The sequence below is a fragment of the Diadema antillarum genome, unplaced genomic scaffold, assembly GCF_040938485.1.
Source record: "Diadema antillarum isolate AM-2024a unplaced genomic scaffold, OU_Dant_1.0 seq00000367_RagTag, whole genome shotgun sequence".
In the NCBI taxonomy this organism is placed as follows: Eukaryota; Metazoa; Echinodermata; class Echinoidea; order Diadematoida; family Diadematidae; genus Diadema; species Diadema antillarum.
Genome location: NW_027271368.1, coordinates 2153174 through 2169623, shown reverse-complemented (window position 1 = coordinate 2169623; position 16450 = coordinate 2153174). Strand labels below are relative to the sequence as shown.

General features: G+C 36.8%; 1 long non-coding RNA gene across 1 annotated transcript; it reads left to right on the top strand.

Annotated features, from left to right (window-relative positions):
• Window positions 1-9246: 9246 nt before the first annotated feature.
• On the top strand, window positions 9247-16184 carry LOC139731236 (uncharacterized). Its single transcript, XR_011710957.1, has 3 exons — window positions 9247-9642; window positions 14246-14385; window positions 15858-16184. It is a non-coding gene; the product is annotated as an uncharacterized lncRNA (long non-coding RNA).
• The last annotated feature ends 266 nt before the right edge of the window (window positions 16185-16450 follow it).

Sequence of the window (16450 nt, the reverse complement as noted above, 5' to 3'; positions counted from 1 at the left end):
CAATTTGCTCGCTCTTATCTTTCCTGTAGCTGGCAATTTTACAAGATGTGAAAAAACTTGTCTTACTGTGCATGTATCTTAGTACACGTTTTGTAAGATAACATTTTTAGCACATCGAGGCTATTGGTGAAAAATGTTCATGGAAACTTCTGGTACAAAGCACCACTTTTTTTTTCCAGTAAATAGCTCATGTACTGAGTATTAATTTTGTATAATCATAAAGTAAATATCAATTCTGAAGATTTGTATGCAGTGCTGTATAAAGAAAATTGAGATATAGCAACAGAATTGTTAGTGACATGCATGGCAATGTGTGTACCTCACAAAGTAATGTAATGGAAGAAAAGCTAAAAATGACCATTTCAAATGTTGCATTGTGGGTCAATACATTGTACAGTAAGGAACTTGAAGCGAAGTACTGTAGTATTATGAGTTACTGTGAAAGAGTATCTACAATTGTATGGTGGCATCGTATTGTTTTCAGCTAAAATCAAGAGAAAGACTGGTCATGAAGAAAAAGTTATCAAATTTGAAAGTGGAATTGAGAGGGACAGACAATTTTTGACATTTCTGTAATCTCAATTTATTCGAGGCATTTTTTTTCAGCCATCATGAGTCAAATGATGAGCTGATGTTGGTTTATCTCTGATATTACATTTACAATGGTAAATGAATTTTCAAATTCATGAAAAATTCTTCCGTCGAGATGTTTTCATTGCAACTGATTGACAAATTGCCCTACATCGACGTAAATTTATTTACGTCGATGTAGGGCAATTTGTCAATCAGTTGCAATAAATGAATTTTTTCTTGATAAACGAGGTAAACACTCAAAGTAATAAAGTGCATTCACATTGTGTTACATGTTGCAGTGATTTTAGATTATGAGCACCTACAAGTGTAACAATATTGGTGTCATTGACAGATTTTTTAATGTTATTTTTGTTGTTTATCTTTAATTTCTAATGTTATAATCCCAAAAGTCAAACGATGTCGAAAACTTCAGTGTTCGTTGATGAGAAATGATGTTATCATGATCAATGTACCTTTTCCAAAATTTGGATTGTCAGTATTTCAATGTCACATTTTGTTCAGAAGAATGTCTGTGTATGACTTCTTGTAACTTTCATGCAACTTGGTTATAAGAATATCAGACAATGATGACCATTCTGCTAATACGTTGCAATCACCCGTACCTTTATCTTGATGTCACATGCCGTTTCATTCTAACTTGATTGCTGTACAAGCTGTGTGCTGCGTGCGCATGTGTCTTCATGCTGAAATTAATCATACAATCCTGAAGGAGCTACCAATATAACATGACTAATGAGGACTGGCTGAAAATAAAAAATTGAAGTTTATGCCGAAAGTATATTTCTGGCAATATCAAATGTGTGGATGCTTTCATTATTTCTCAACATTATGTTTTGAATAACGAGATGTAGTAAGAGAGGGATAGAAGCGGACGTAGCTGTGTGTGTTAGTGTGTGTGCATGTGTGTGTGCAATAACTGCATGTATGAATGCAAAAGATGGAGAAAGAGAGAGAGGTACAGGTATGAGAAAAGAGGGGTAACAGCAGAAGAGTGTATGGCAGTGATGAGGAAATACCAAAAAAAAATTATACTCAGTATAATTATATCAATTATACACTTCAAGATTATATTCATTAATTTCTGAACATTAACATTTTTCACAGGTAAGACAACATTTACATTACCCCCTTTCCTACTTACCAAGTGACTAAAATGGTTTGCAGAAGTGTCCAAGCAAGTGAGGAGAACATTTCAAGTAAAACAAGAAAATGTTCTTTTATAGCACAACGTAACGATGTGCATTTTACCGAAAAGTCCATACACTTTTTGTTGCAACACTGTATGGACCATATTTACATCACAGCAGAAAAAGTAATCTAATACACAGGTAATTGCCCTAGTGTACAATTTTGATCTCAAGATAGCGCTAACCGTAATTATAAAACAGAAGCGGATCGGGGGGGGGGGGGGGGTGGTGGGGTTGCAAACCCCCCCCCCCTCCAAAAAAAAAAAAAAATCCAGGGACCATTTTTTTTTTCATCTTATCCTTTTTTTTTAACTTGTAATTTTATTTTTCTATTTATGTATTTATTTTATTTATTATTATTATTATTATTATTATTGTTATTGTTATTATTTCTAATTTGGCAATGACCTCTATACCAAAAATAGTGGTGTTTTAGATGCAAGAAAATGCCATTTTCACACACGGATTTTTAAAAATTCTCCCTACTGTGGGAGGGGGGACACCCCCCCCCCCAAAAAAAAACCCCTCCCCTCCCCCTCCCCCCCCCCCCCCCCCCCTCGCTCGCTCCGCTCACTCAGGCTCGGTCACTACTCTCCCTCGCATACCGCCCCCAACCACACCCTTTATAAAAAGCTAGATCCGCCCCTGTGAAATATTAATGTATGATAACCCAGAATTGGGCACTATTTCGATCTGACGAGTTTGTATGATTGTTAATCAAAACAAATCTCTATATTTGTGCAATCTCATTAAGTTGCCACATGATGGTCACAGAAAAACAAAAAATTAGAGCACTTGTTCATGTATGCATCTCGGACTTTTTCTTGTTACTTGATTTCTTTTATTAATGTGAAAGGTGCAGTTGCAAAGTTAGGTACTCTACACGGTAAACTGGCACCTCGTCTACAACCACACTGTCCACTGTTCACCTAGTCTAATGACATCTCGTCTAAACTCGCTTCGTCTACTACCAACTCGTCTACCAACCATTTTGTCTAAATGCCAATTAGTCTAATTGTCATTTCGTCTACTAGCCATTTTATCTAATGTCCAATTTGTCTAAGTCACATTTCGTCTAACACCCATTATGTCTATTGACTATTTCGTCTATTAATCATTAGGTCTATGAATGAAGTAGTCTACAGCTCATTTTGTCTAATAGCTAATTGGTCTACACCTTGTCTTATACTCAATTAGTCTAATAACCAGTTAGTCTACTCCCAACTGGTCTACTCCCAACTCGTCTACACCCATCTGGTCTACGCCCAACTGGTCTACTCCCAACTCGTCTACACCCAACTGGTCTACTCCCAACTGGTCTACTCCCAACTCGTCTACACCCACCTGGTCTACTCCCAACTGGTCTACTTGTTATTGTTATTATAGTTGTTGTTTTTTGTCTACTCCAAACTCCTTACTTAAGTCTACTTCGTCCAGTTTCCTTTCCCACTGAAATAGTTTGAACACTCTTGGTGCCCCATTTGGTTTAATTTTTTTGCTCTAATTATGACAATTTTACTACTTTTTTATGAAAAAAAAAATGTCACAGTTTGAAAAAACTTGCTGTGTAACATTTGTGCTGGATGTGTAATTTATATCAGAAGCAATCATGCAGCATTTATAAAACATGTCCAAACTTCAACACTCCATCCATTCACCTTTGATACACAATCATAAGTATGGTAAAAATGAAAAGGTACACATTAGACGTACATTATCAGTATTCTGGAATCTTTATTCCGTATGACTGACAATTCGTTTGTGATGGAGGATTGTAACTGAGCTAGTTTATTATCATTTAGTTATTTTACGGCCAGGATGTTGACTGGATAGTCGTGTCTCACCATTAATATGTCTTTATATTCAGCATGTGCGGAATAATTCACAACTTTAAAGAATAAACTATCATTGATTTTTGTACCAGGGCAGGATTATGAGTAGTTCGTGACAGTGAGACGGACTGGACACTAGACAAAGTGGTATATTCATTATTAGCATGACCAGATGGGAATGATCAGTTTGGGTATCCTGGTTGAGAGTATACCAGTTGGGAGTAGACCAATATTGGGTATAGACGAGTTGGGAGTAGACGAGTTGGGAGTAGACCAGACGGGAGTAGACCAGTTGGGAGTAGACCAGTTGGGTGTAGACCAGTTAGGAGTAGACCAATTGGGTGTAGACCAGATGGGTAACGACCATGTGGGGGTATAGACGAACTAAGGGTTGGACGATATGATAACTAGACAAAGTGAATGTAGACGAGATGACGTGTAGACGAGGTGGGAGTAGACAAAGTGGCAGTAGGCGAAATGGATATTAGACGACATGACAAGTAGACATTGTGAGTAGGCCTATAGACGACTTGGCTATTAGATCAACTGTTCAGTAGACGAGATGCTCCTTAGACGAGTTGGGTATTAGACAGTATGGGTAGTGGGCAAAGTGACTATTAGACAATATGTGTACTAGACGAAACAAGTTGTAGACCAAATGGGTATTAGACGAATCGGTGATAGACGCTTTGCCAGTAGACCAATTGGAAGATAGACAGAGTGGCTGTAGACGAGGTCACTATAAACCCTTTACACCCATACTGAGCATGCTCACAATGACGAAAATTGCAAGTGCATTACTCATCATTATAATAGCGTGTCTTTTTCCACCTGTCTTTACGGAGAGCCAGCTGACATTATTGTAGAAAACATCTGATGGAAACGCGTTGCACCCCATTGAATCCTAAACTGGTCATCGTGATAACGAGTGCCTGTATTTACAATTTATTGTGATGATAAGAAGGATAGGAATTAGAGCAGTAAGCTAACGGTAAAAGTGACAGTGATAGCAACAATAATAATGATGATCACAATAACTATAACAATGATGATATTAGAAACAATGACAACTAGGTATAGTTACTAATACTTGATGTCACGTATGATATGTGACCGTGCACCACAAAACGAACAAAAAGTCGCACCCCTTGATTTTACGTGAGGACTCAAAAAAGGTGAAACGGGTCAGCCAAGTCAATATAAAGTTTTTCATATTTTCTGAAAGAGCTACCCTTCTTCTACATTATGCTTAAGTTTGGGATCATAAAATGAACGGGAAAGTGCATTTTGAGCAGTTTTTGTACAACCTTTTTTGTAGAGTAGTGAGATCAGGTATAGCGTAAAGGCCCCTTTTTATTTCTTGATAATCCTTTGCACACTCTTCATTTTCAAGTCTGATAACTTTTGAAGGGATAATGCTACTGCTTTGAAAGTTGGCATTAATCATTGACATAATATGTTAATAGATCATGCTAATCCCTTCCTTGTTGTTGCTCCAGTGGTTTACATCCTGATTTTTTTTGTTTGTTTGTTTGTTTGTTTTTGTCCCATTCATCGCACAGTTAGCACGGTTCGGTAAAGATTAAGCTAGCGCTTGAATAGACAGATAGACCCTGTATACTGCAGAGCCTTTTTTTCTCTGTTCACACTTTTCCAAAGTGTGTGCTTTCTTTCCAATATTCAGATAAGTTAGGAACGTCCATTTCAGTTGATCTATACATCATTTTAAAGCTTAGATTCTGCTCTTTCAGAGTCTGCCCTTAACTAAAAATCTATGTTTGGCGACTTTTTGTTGGTTTTGTGATGTAGGGTCACATATAGATATCAGATGTTGATAATGCTATTAAAGGTATGTATAGTGCTGTGGATTATACACAGAAAAAAAGAAGAAAGTAAAACACTTTTTCAAGTTCATCTTTCTCAGACTACCTGGCTAAAATAGTGTTTTATATACCATGTTAAAGATAATTTAATTAGCTATCAACCTAGTAGGTTAATGAAAAGTAAACTTTACGCATGAGTGACCACATTCATTTTTCTCTTCCAAGGCACAAGAGTAAAATTGCAAAATGGACAAGTTAATATTCAAGCGTATTTGCTATTCCATAATTATAATAATGAGAACAAAAAACAAATTTAACACAATAGAAATGCAAATTAGATTTGCACAAATCAACCCTTGATCTCTTTACTGTCTCTGTAACCTTTCAAAGATAAAGAAAGGCAAACAATAATAGAGGAAAATGAAAAATCTTCTGTCAATTCCCGCAGTCAAAAGACATAAGAGAGAAAAAAATGATATTTAACAAAGAAAGTTAAATTGAAGCTTTTTTTGCCAAATTGAGAAAATTTTAAATAATGTTGTTTTTTTAATTTCTCTCATGCATTCCTAAATTATTTAATTAAAAGGTAAAATGAAGAAATTCTGTCGATTTTATTACCTTTAAGGCTTACTCTTCATGTAATTTACAGTTTGAATTGATGGAAAATGCATATGTTCCACCTTCAGTTTCCCCACTATCTTTTTGTTTTGAATTTAAAGGAAAACAAGGGAATGGAAACTGATTCCTGCTGTTTCATTCGTGTCTCTCATTGCGTTAAACTGGTCTTATGTTATCACTGCTACCTTAGAGGGCATTTGCAAATGAATTTCAATATATCCAATTCTGCATTTTTTTTTTTACTTTTTCTGCCTTGGAGGACAAAAACAAATGTGTTCACTCATGCGTAAAGTTTCCCTTGGTATAGTCCTACCAAGTTGATAGCCGATTAAATAATCTTTAATATGGTATATGACACATTGATTTATATCAAAATCTTCTATGAAAAATATCAACTGGAAAAAGTGTTCACTTTTTTTTTGCTGAGTGTAGATATTGAATTCAAATCCTGAGCATCACTTGCATCACAAATCTGTGCTTTGCGAAATATGGACAAAGCATTTTGCTTGCGTCTATCTAAAAATGTCTTTTGTCAAAGCATTCAAAGGGAGACAGGAGCTTCACCAACACACTGTATCAAAGACAGTGTACACTTCCGTCCGCACCATTGAATTGAACTAAAAATGACAGAAAATTGTCTTCATGAAAAAAAAAATCATCTGACAATAAAGGTAATGGGCCTATTCTGACTTTTTAGTACGATGTTTATTAGTGATGAAATGATCATTGCAACTCATTTTACAAAAGGCCTTAGATCTCGAGTATTAGATGGATATAAAGGGAGGGAAAGCCCCTGATTGTTCACTTGTGAAACAGTTTCTTTTTGGGGGGATGGGGGAAAATTGTCTATTGTGCACTCCTGTTACAACGAACACGGTTATATAACGAAACTCATTATAACAAAACAACTTCTGGTCAAAAAATTATCGCCACTGACAAAGATAACCAAAGGAAATGTGCTCCATAATAACGAAATGAGGATCACATTCGAAAATACGTATTGGCCGAGCAAGCATAGCGTCTCTGCGAACTCGTCACATCACCTGTGTGTTCGTTTGGTGTGTCACGCACAGTTTCCGAGGGGAACTTGCGTTATTGTAAGACAATAGACTGAAATTGAATAACCATTTGTTTTAATGTTCACATAGCTTTTCAGTGTATGACGAGTACCCGTACTCAACAAACAGAATTATGATTTATGCGTGTGCTTCCTTGTTTTCGTTATATTTTTCGGTTATAACGAAATTTCGTTATAACGAAAGAAATCTACCAGTCCCTATCATTTGGTTATAACGAGAGTGCACTGTACAGTGATTCCATTTCCGGGCCACCTAGAGAATTAGTGGTATAGCCATCTATTTATTACCACGTACTGTTGATTCGCAGTAAACCCATCTTTAAGTGTATATATATAGCAATATCAGATTGAGGGGAGGATGACAGGAGTATGACCCCCTTCACCCCGCCCACCCCCCCCCCCCCGTGATGATAATGATAAGTATCATGATAATAGTCTAATACTGAAAAAAGGTGAAAATGAAAACAATTATATTTGAATAATCGCACCGAGCCTTTATCCGTAGGTTACACTGAGGTGCCATCCCCCATCCGCACTCCCTCAAAATAAAAAAAGGAGAAAACCTTATTTCTGCTTTTAAAATAAAGGCTCATTTAAAGGCTCATTTAACACAACATATCGTAAAGCAATGTGACTTTAATTATTTTCAGAGGTTTTTTTTTTCTTCTTTTTTTTTCTACGAAAGGTCAATTGTCGTATCATGTTATAAATCATGAGATAACGGGCCAGCAGACTCTCCAGTACCCCCCCCCCCCCCCTGCCGTGAAGTATCATAGGACACACTGTGAATTCGGCATGAAAAAGAAAAAAATGAAATAAAATTAAAATGTGCACCAACAAAATGATTGTAAAAATCTTGTAATGAAAATGATCTAACTTAAGAACAAGTCCTACATCAGTTACAAATCAGGAGAACGGGCCCGCAGACACTCATGACCCCCTACAAATTATTTCGTGATATACATCGCCAATTCGGTGTGAAAAGAGAAAAATGCCCTTAAAATCTGCTTCAATATAGTAATTATAGGCCTACACATTTTGTAACTTGGAAGAATTGAACCCTAAATAAAGTTGGTCCCACAACATCTTGTCTTGTGAGTTGTCCAGAGTGCCCCCAGTGACGAGCGGTCGTGTGGCAGAGATGTCCAGATAGTGTTAGACTGCGCGCCACAGACTTTGGAAAACTTCTTCTGGATTACGTATATATTTGACTGTAACGAGAATTCTGATGGGACAGTCATACAGAAAAATGCACATTCGTACGTAAGCAAGAATAGCTAGCATACAACTGTACGTATTGCATAGAGCGAAACGTAAGTACGATGTGTGCTTAGTAGCGTACATGCGTGCTTAATTGAGCTCACTGATTTGTCAATAAGCGTAGGGGCCCTACGTGGGTTGTTTTGAGCGTATAAGAACGTACAAATAGGCCCTAGAAGCTAGCACTAAGAAGGCTTCCTCCCGCGATCTCGTGTAGTAGGCCCTACGTTCAACGAGTTCTGTGGGCGAAATACGGGCACCATTGCGCCATTGAAAGCAACAGACTGATAGAGGGCGTATAGTGATGATAATATCAGTACCGTATCACTAGGAACCACTGTCTCCCTTTCTTTTTTCCCCTTTTTAGGGAGCATATACAGGGGAAAAGATGTAGTTAGGATCTCGTTTTGTCGTTCAGTACCGTTTCTGTCTAATCCTGAAATGCATTTAAATGCCATTTTCAAATCTGCAATCCCACAAAGTTTGAGCTAAAGAAGCTCAAACTTTGAAATTATGAATTCCTCGACAAACTGCATTTTTGGTTGAAAGATGAAAGCTTCTCTTGTGAAATTTGAGGGGACTATTTCATTGGGTACGTGTACGGAATATGATTTTTTTTTTTAGTGACAAGAACTCGTAGTCGGGCTTTGCGGACCATTGGACAGAATTAGAGCAGAAGAACCCACCCTGGAAGTGTGATGGATGAAAGGATATATCTCACTTATCTAGGTTAGAGAAGATGAAACACCTCATTTCTCCCTGCTATTTTACAATTTTTTTTTTTTTAATTTGAATTTTAACACACGTCTCTATGGGGAATTATTTACCCGTGTGAGCCCTAGATGGTACATATTGTATTAATGGCGGCGATGGCCAGCCATAGTTTCGCTAGTGCAAATGCGTGCACGCAGCACGCATGCATGGTTGCAGTACATAATATACACACTAATACCACACACAGTTCTGTGATCCATACATCGCATTAGGCTTACATTGTATTGTAGCTTTGTCTCCGGATACATGTAGAACTTCGGAGTTACATTTCACTAGCAATTAGAATTAGAATTTGGGTTAACATCAGAATCAGCCCATCTTTCTTTTTTTTTTACAACTACTGTCCACCAGGAGCTTAATTTGGAAGGAAACGAAGTGGCATCATCGCATAAACTTGATCACGACAGGCGGCTGTAAAGTGCGCACAAAAATCGCTAGCAACGTAATGCTAGTCCCACCTACGTGAAATAAAGTTAGTGAGTAAATTTTCATTGAATCTTAGTTGCCAAATTGAGGATCATTCCAAAAGGGAGTCCAGGTCAGCTTGTACTTCTACTTCAGTACTAGAACTAACGTTAGTTCGGCTGCCCGTTAGTGCTTGTTTTCGTTCTGGGTGGGAGGCATCTAACGTTAGGAGAATTTACCTTTGTGAATGACATCTGCCTAAATTTGTGCTGTAAAAGACTCTACTGTGTACTGCTGTTACTGTTTATATAGTGTTAGTGTTTTAGCACCTCAGGAAGGTCATTGACATTGTCATTGACGGAGCGACTATGGTACCAACACCAACACTACAGTTAACCGGTTATCCACATTTTTTAACTGCCCTGATAAAATGGGTCATTCTTCTCTCTTTCATACTGGTGTGGTACCAATACACTTCCTTGGAGGGACTCTGCTTATCACATTACACCACTGTGATCTAGTCTATTGTCTAGGTCTAATGCAACGATTAGGCTCTAGCTGTATTACACTTACAGTTCCTCTTTGCTTTCTGCCACTGTCTGACCAAGGAAATCTGCAAATGCACATGGGTCTACATGTACAGATGATAAAGAATGAAATCTGAAGAGAATTTGGAAAGAGATTTTATTCTTCTTACACTCGATTATTGACTTAATGGGGCAGGACATATATGTTGGAGGTACTGGTACCGGTAATTTTAATCTTTAGATTATTATCCCCCTGCTTTCTAAAAGAGGCAAGTCAAGTGCTCTTTCATTAAAGGAAACCAAAACCCAAAGAGAAATGTGGATTGAGTGAAAGCAGCAACATTAGTAAAACACATCCGTGAAAGTTTTAGGAAAGTTGGACAATTGAGGCAAAAGTTATGAATTTTTATTTTAAAGTTTTGGTGTACAGTAGGATTAAAAACGGAACCGCGCTGGATGAGGAGACTACTAGAGGAATATGACGTCATGAATGTGTGGACTACTACGTAAAGAGAGTACGGTATAAAAAGTAGGAAATTCCACAAAATTCATTGTTCATGAAAATTACATACAGTATTCCATCAACTTGATCCTGACATGTTGAGGGTAGCAATTTTTCCCCATGCTTTCTGAAAGCAGTCAGTCAAGTGCTCTTTCATTATGGTAGAAAAGTGATTTTTTGTGGAATTCCCTTTTGTATTGACAATTGTTGTCCACACATGACATCCTCATCCAGCAGTTCCAGCACCAAACTTTAAGATTAAAGATTCATAACTTTTGCACCGATTGTCCAATTTTCCTCAAACTTTCACTGATGTGTTCTAACAAGTTACTAATGTTTCTGCTTTCACTCAATCCATGTTTCTCTCAGGGTTTTGGTTTCCTATAAGTACTAAAACAAGTGAAAAAAGAATGTGTAGGCCTACTTGCACAGTTCACATCTGTGGGCATTTCTACACCGAATGGGACATCAGGTGGAAAATTTCAAGGTTGTAACAGTGCACTCCCGTTATAATGAACACAGTTATAATGAAATTCCAGTTACAATGAAATGTGACCGTGCACCTCAAAATGAACATAAAGTCGCACACACTGATTTTGCGTGAGGACTGAAAATAAGTGAAATGGGTCAACCTAGCCGAACTTGACTTTTTCAAATTTTCTGAAAGAGCGGGTCTTCTTTTACATTATGCTAAAATTTGGTATCATAAAACGGGCAGGAAAGTGTGTTTTTTTAGCTGTTTATCTCGAACATTTTTGGTAGAATAGTGTGATTAGGTGTGTCTTTAGAATCTCTTTTTCATTTCTGAAAAACCTTGTCCACACTCTTCACTTTCAACTCTAATAACTTTTGAAAGGATAGTGCTGCTGCTTTGAAAGTTAGCATTAATTATGGACAGAATGTGTTAATGAGGCATGCTTAATTTCAGTTTAATCTGATAATCCCTTCATTGTTGTTACTCTGGTGGTTTACTTCCTGTTTTTTGTCCCATTCATTGCACAGCCAGCATGGTTTGGTAAAGATTAAGCGCTTTAATAGACACTGTACTTCAGAGCCTCTTTTCTTTGTAGTTCACGCTTTTCCTGAGTTTGTGCTTTCTTTCCAAAATTTAGATAGGTTAGGAGAGTCCATTTAATTTGAGTTATACATCATTTTAAAGCTTAAAGTCTGCTCTTTCAGAATATGGTATTAACTAAAAAATTCATGTCTGGCTTTTTTTGTTTGTTTTGAGGTGCAGTGTCACAAATAGAAATTTGGGTCACAATTTTATCCACTCTATGTATTTTCATTGTTTAGTTGTTCGTTTATACCAGACATGTCAATACTTGTACTGAGCAAAGACAAAATTTTGCCCTCTCGTAGATTAGGAAGCATTTGTTTGGACAAGTTTTTGCCCAGAAATAAAACTTTTTTCTTTTCTTTTTTAAATAACAACAATCTGTAACTAGATGAACTTCATCATAAATTATTGAACCACTTGCGGATATGGCTTTAAAGACTGGATAGGTAAAGTATCATGAATGAAAAAAAAAGGTATACAGTATTTGACTCTGCATTACAAAACCCAACAAATACTGTAGTCGCCAAACATGAATGTTTGGTGTAGGATTGATTTGAGCTGAAAGAGTACATACGTGTGTGTAGATTCTAATCTGGAAAGTTTAAACAATTTAATTGGACTTTGCTAGCTGATTGGAAAGAAGGCACACCCTGTGAAAAAGTGCATACGGAGCAAAGAGGTTCTGTAGTGTTTGGACAGTCTTATGCTTTAAAACAAATGTTTGCTTGCATTTTGATTTGGCAAGTGCCAAAATTCGTGAAATTAAAATACACAGGAAAGATCGAGACACAGCATGCATTGGATGCCATTGGTTTGCAAGTTGTGATTTTTTTTTTTTTTTCTGCAAGAAAGCCTGTCAGCTCCAATTTAGTAATTGGGAAATTTTCATGCCACGAATATATCTTATGTTACAGCATTTATGTGCTCTGTGCAGTGAAAGGAACAAAAGACAGGATGTGAAACTACATCTATAGCAACAACAATGAGTGGGAGTGGGATTCTTCAAATTTTCTGGTAACAAGAGTAATACACTCCAGTCTCAAAGCTTTAATTTGATGTATTACGTATTTTGTTAAAAGATGCATTTTACTAAGTTTACATCAAGTGATATTTGAAATCAAAATCAGTGAGCATTGGAATTAATTTGTAATTATGTATGGAGAAAATTTGTTCTTTTAAGCACACTCTAGGTTTCGTTTTGTTCCAAGATTATTGTTCGTCGCATGAGAGAGGAAATATTGCGTACATGTTGTAAAATCCTTTGATAGCAAAGGTAATGTTTTTTTCGTTGTACAAAGCATTATCATTGAAAATTCACAAAAAGCATCATAATGCACATGACTTCATACTCATAAAATGCAGAAAGATTGAAGCAGGGATTCTGTCTTCAATTAGCATTCTAGAAATTAAAAAAACATCTGAAGTGGCGTATGGATTTTTATTTATTTATTTTATTATTATTATTTTTTTTTTTGGCTTTGCTTACGAGTACATGTGAGCTGGTCTGCAGTGCATTGTACAAGGCAGAGTAGTAAAAGCGCAAAAGCCACGAAGCCCATGCCATTCAGAACTCACACTGCATTTTGTATTTCATTTGCCAAGGGAGGGGCATGCACCTGTAAATCAACAGAAAGATCCACAACTGATTACGGGATTATATCCAGTCACCCGACAGGGCGCACACTGTCATTATTGTTTGCGTCAACTATTACACCAAAGTCTGTATCTCTTCAATAGAACAATAAAATGCTTTGAGTTGTGATATCGATCATGGTCTGAAATTTGCACTTGGGCAATGAACAACTTCAGGGAAATATGTCATCACCAGCCATTCAGCTTTGAGCAGTTGCTAGGGGGAAACTTAGGAAATTTGCTGAGCATACAGTAGCCCTTGCTCAAGCTGTTCAGCAAAAATTGGGCAGCCGAACAAAAATACTGACACATAATTGAATATTTCACTCTTTTCTGGTAAGATTGATGTAGGCCTATTGAAATTTTTGCTCATAGTAGATAAAACTTTATGATTTCCAATCAGCCTAAAAGTCAAAATTTCCTCTTTTTTTTTATTGGTACCTCAACTAAAGTCTAATTATTCTCAGTTGGATGCCAGCGACATATTGCTGATAGCGACATATCGCTGATTTTCAAGTGACAGAGTCACATATTCTATCATAAGACTGACACCAACTTTGAACGCTGTCAATAGCATAATTAGTGTATTCTGTCAAAAGTGATTAAAAAGTGTGGACAGGGTAAAAAAAAAAACATGAAAAGATACCTAATCAGAATATTCTACAGATTTTTTTTTTCCATAAAACAGATAAAAATGTAATCTCCCATTTGTTTTACATTCCCAGGAAATTGAAAAGTATAGAATAACTCAGCATGTCAAAAAGTCATGTCAAAGAGTCAAGACTGACTATGTTTACCTCTTTCACCATTTTTAGTCCTCACACGAAATTGGGATGTGCAGCTTTTTGTTGGTTTTGTGATGCTTGTCACATGCGGTCTCATGTCCTGTGCAGTAAAATCTCTCATTCATCTCAAGTGATCACAGATTCAGTCCCTTTGTTTGTTTTTTTTAGTTGCAGACTCCCTTCCAGCATACAACAGATGGACATGGCAGTCTCACGGATTAAGATGGAGGAAGAAGATGATGAGAATGAAGCAGCAGAATATGAATCCCAGTGGAAGGTGGTCTTTATGGACAACATCACTGAAGCAGGTACAATATTGTGCATCGTGCATGTAAAGTGATTTATGTGAAACTGACACAGTTTTTGTAAAACTATTGGCCTAACAATAAGAATGCAGGAACGTACACTGTATGAGAAAATATAAGGCCAAGAAAAAAGAAATGTACATTGTATTCATATTGGCATACAAGAGTTGTATATATCCCGACAGACCCTAAAATATCCTGGACCCTAGAGATTTAAAGAAAAAAGCCCTTCGCTATCGCGAATACGATAGCACATTTTCGCTTCCATGCAGTCGCTATTTTATCTCAATATGAGTTGCTATTTTATCTCATGTGAGTTTCACAACTTTCATCTTTTTTTAATGCAATTTAGCAACTTGTTTTTATTTCATCCACGTGTGTGTACATTGTGCCAACCATTCACAGGGACAATTCTGCTTTTACCTACTCCCCAGGAATACATTTCCAATACTAAAATGTATAAGCATTGTGATCTGCATAATTATGTACTTTAATCTTCATGAATGGTGCCAGTAACTTCTAATTCCAGATGCTAGGATTTAACCCTAATCCCACCAGATTTTTTGACGGACTTGAAACCACCGAAGGGGCCTTTTTGGCCCCCCTTCAGATCTCTGTCATGGATTGCGCGATCCTCGCAAAAATTTGTTCGAAGGTAGAGACCAATGTAATCTACAAGAGCGCATACAAATTTGTAGTTAGATTTTTCACATTATAGTTTATTTATGTAGTATTTTATATTAGTTAATTTGTGCTAAGTTATGCCAAAAAATAATAATTTGCCTATAAAATAGAAAAAAAAAGCTCCAAGACTTCTATTTTTTGATGAACATATTCTTTTCATTATATCCTCAACGGTAATATTGAAGCAAAAGTTCGGCTTCATAATTATTTTTTATGTATTTTGTTTATTGAATTTTTCAATTCTTTTGTTTTTGTTGTTTTTTTGTCAAAATTTGTCGTAGAAACTTTTTAAAACATAATCAAGCTAAAATAAATCATCAACCATTGAAAGTAAAAATATTTATTTGTATATAAATTCATTGCAAAAACACAATTTACGTTGGATTTGCACGCAAAATCACGTGTTAGGGCAATTTTGGGGTCGAGAGACTTTTTTTAAAAGGGCGTAGCTTCAAAACAGTATGCTCAGGAGCGACAAATTTGGTCTCAAAAGTTGCGCGATACTTGAAAGGTCATAAAATGTCACGGTGAGAGCATAACATGTTGTGGAATAATCATGCGAAACATCGAGGAGGGTGGCCAAATGCCCCCCTTGTTGGAATAGGGTTAAAATTGTAATGTATAGTTAATAGTATTAAACCAAAGCATTTATGGCCACGTACAGTTCACCTTGTCACTCCCAAAAGTGTGTCCCATTTCTAAGTAAATGGACTTTATGATTAACATCTTCATGCATGGTGTCAGTAACTTCTAATTCTTTACAATGTATGTCTTTCAATACCCACTTCCAGAAGAATGTGATACCAACCCATGCTCAATTTCCTCCATTCCAAAACTGGAGAAGGAAAGAGAAGTCCTGGTCAAGACTTACAAGCTACCTCTGTGTGAGGAGTGTGGAGGAGAATTCACAAGCACTGAAGATTTGAGACAACACCTAACAAGACATGGATCCAGACACACCCAAGAGAGCCCCGCCCCACCATGTTATGATGGTTATAGGAATGTAACCAACACGCATTGTTCTCAAACCATAAAAGTGGCATCTGATGACAAAGTGGTTCTAGTCCAAAGACAGCAAGTTCCAACTTACCAAACTGATGGTTTGACAGTGTTTGATGGACCGGTAGATTCCTTGTATACCACTGATACAATTGTCAATGTGGAATCTTCACTGCCAGGAGACCTCCAGACACAAGGAATCAACCGTGACAACTACCATGGCTGTGATGGTATTAAAAATGAATTTTGAATTTTTAGCAGTGCAAACCTGGCAAGAAATATGTCAAGTTTTAAGTATTAACATTCTGCATTGTGCAAAGAGCTGTTTAGACATGTGGCAGATAAATATTTTGACAAAGGATATCTTCATTGTAGTAGTGAAGAT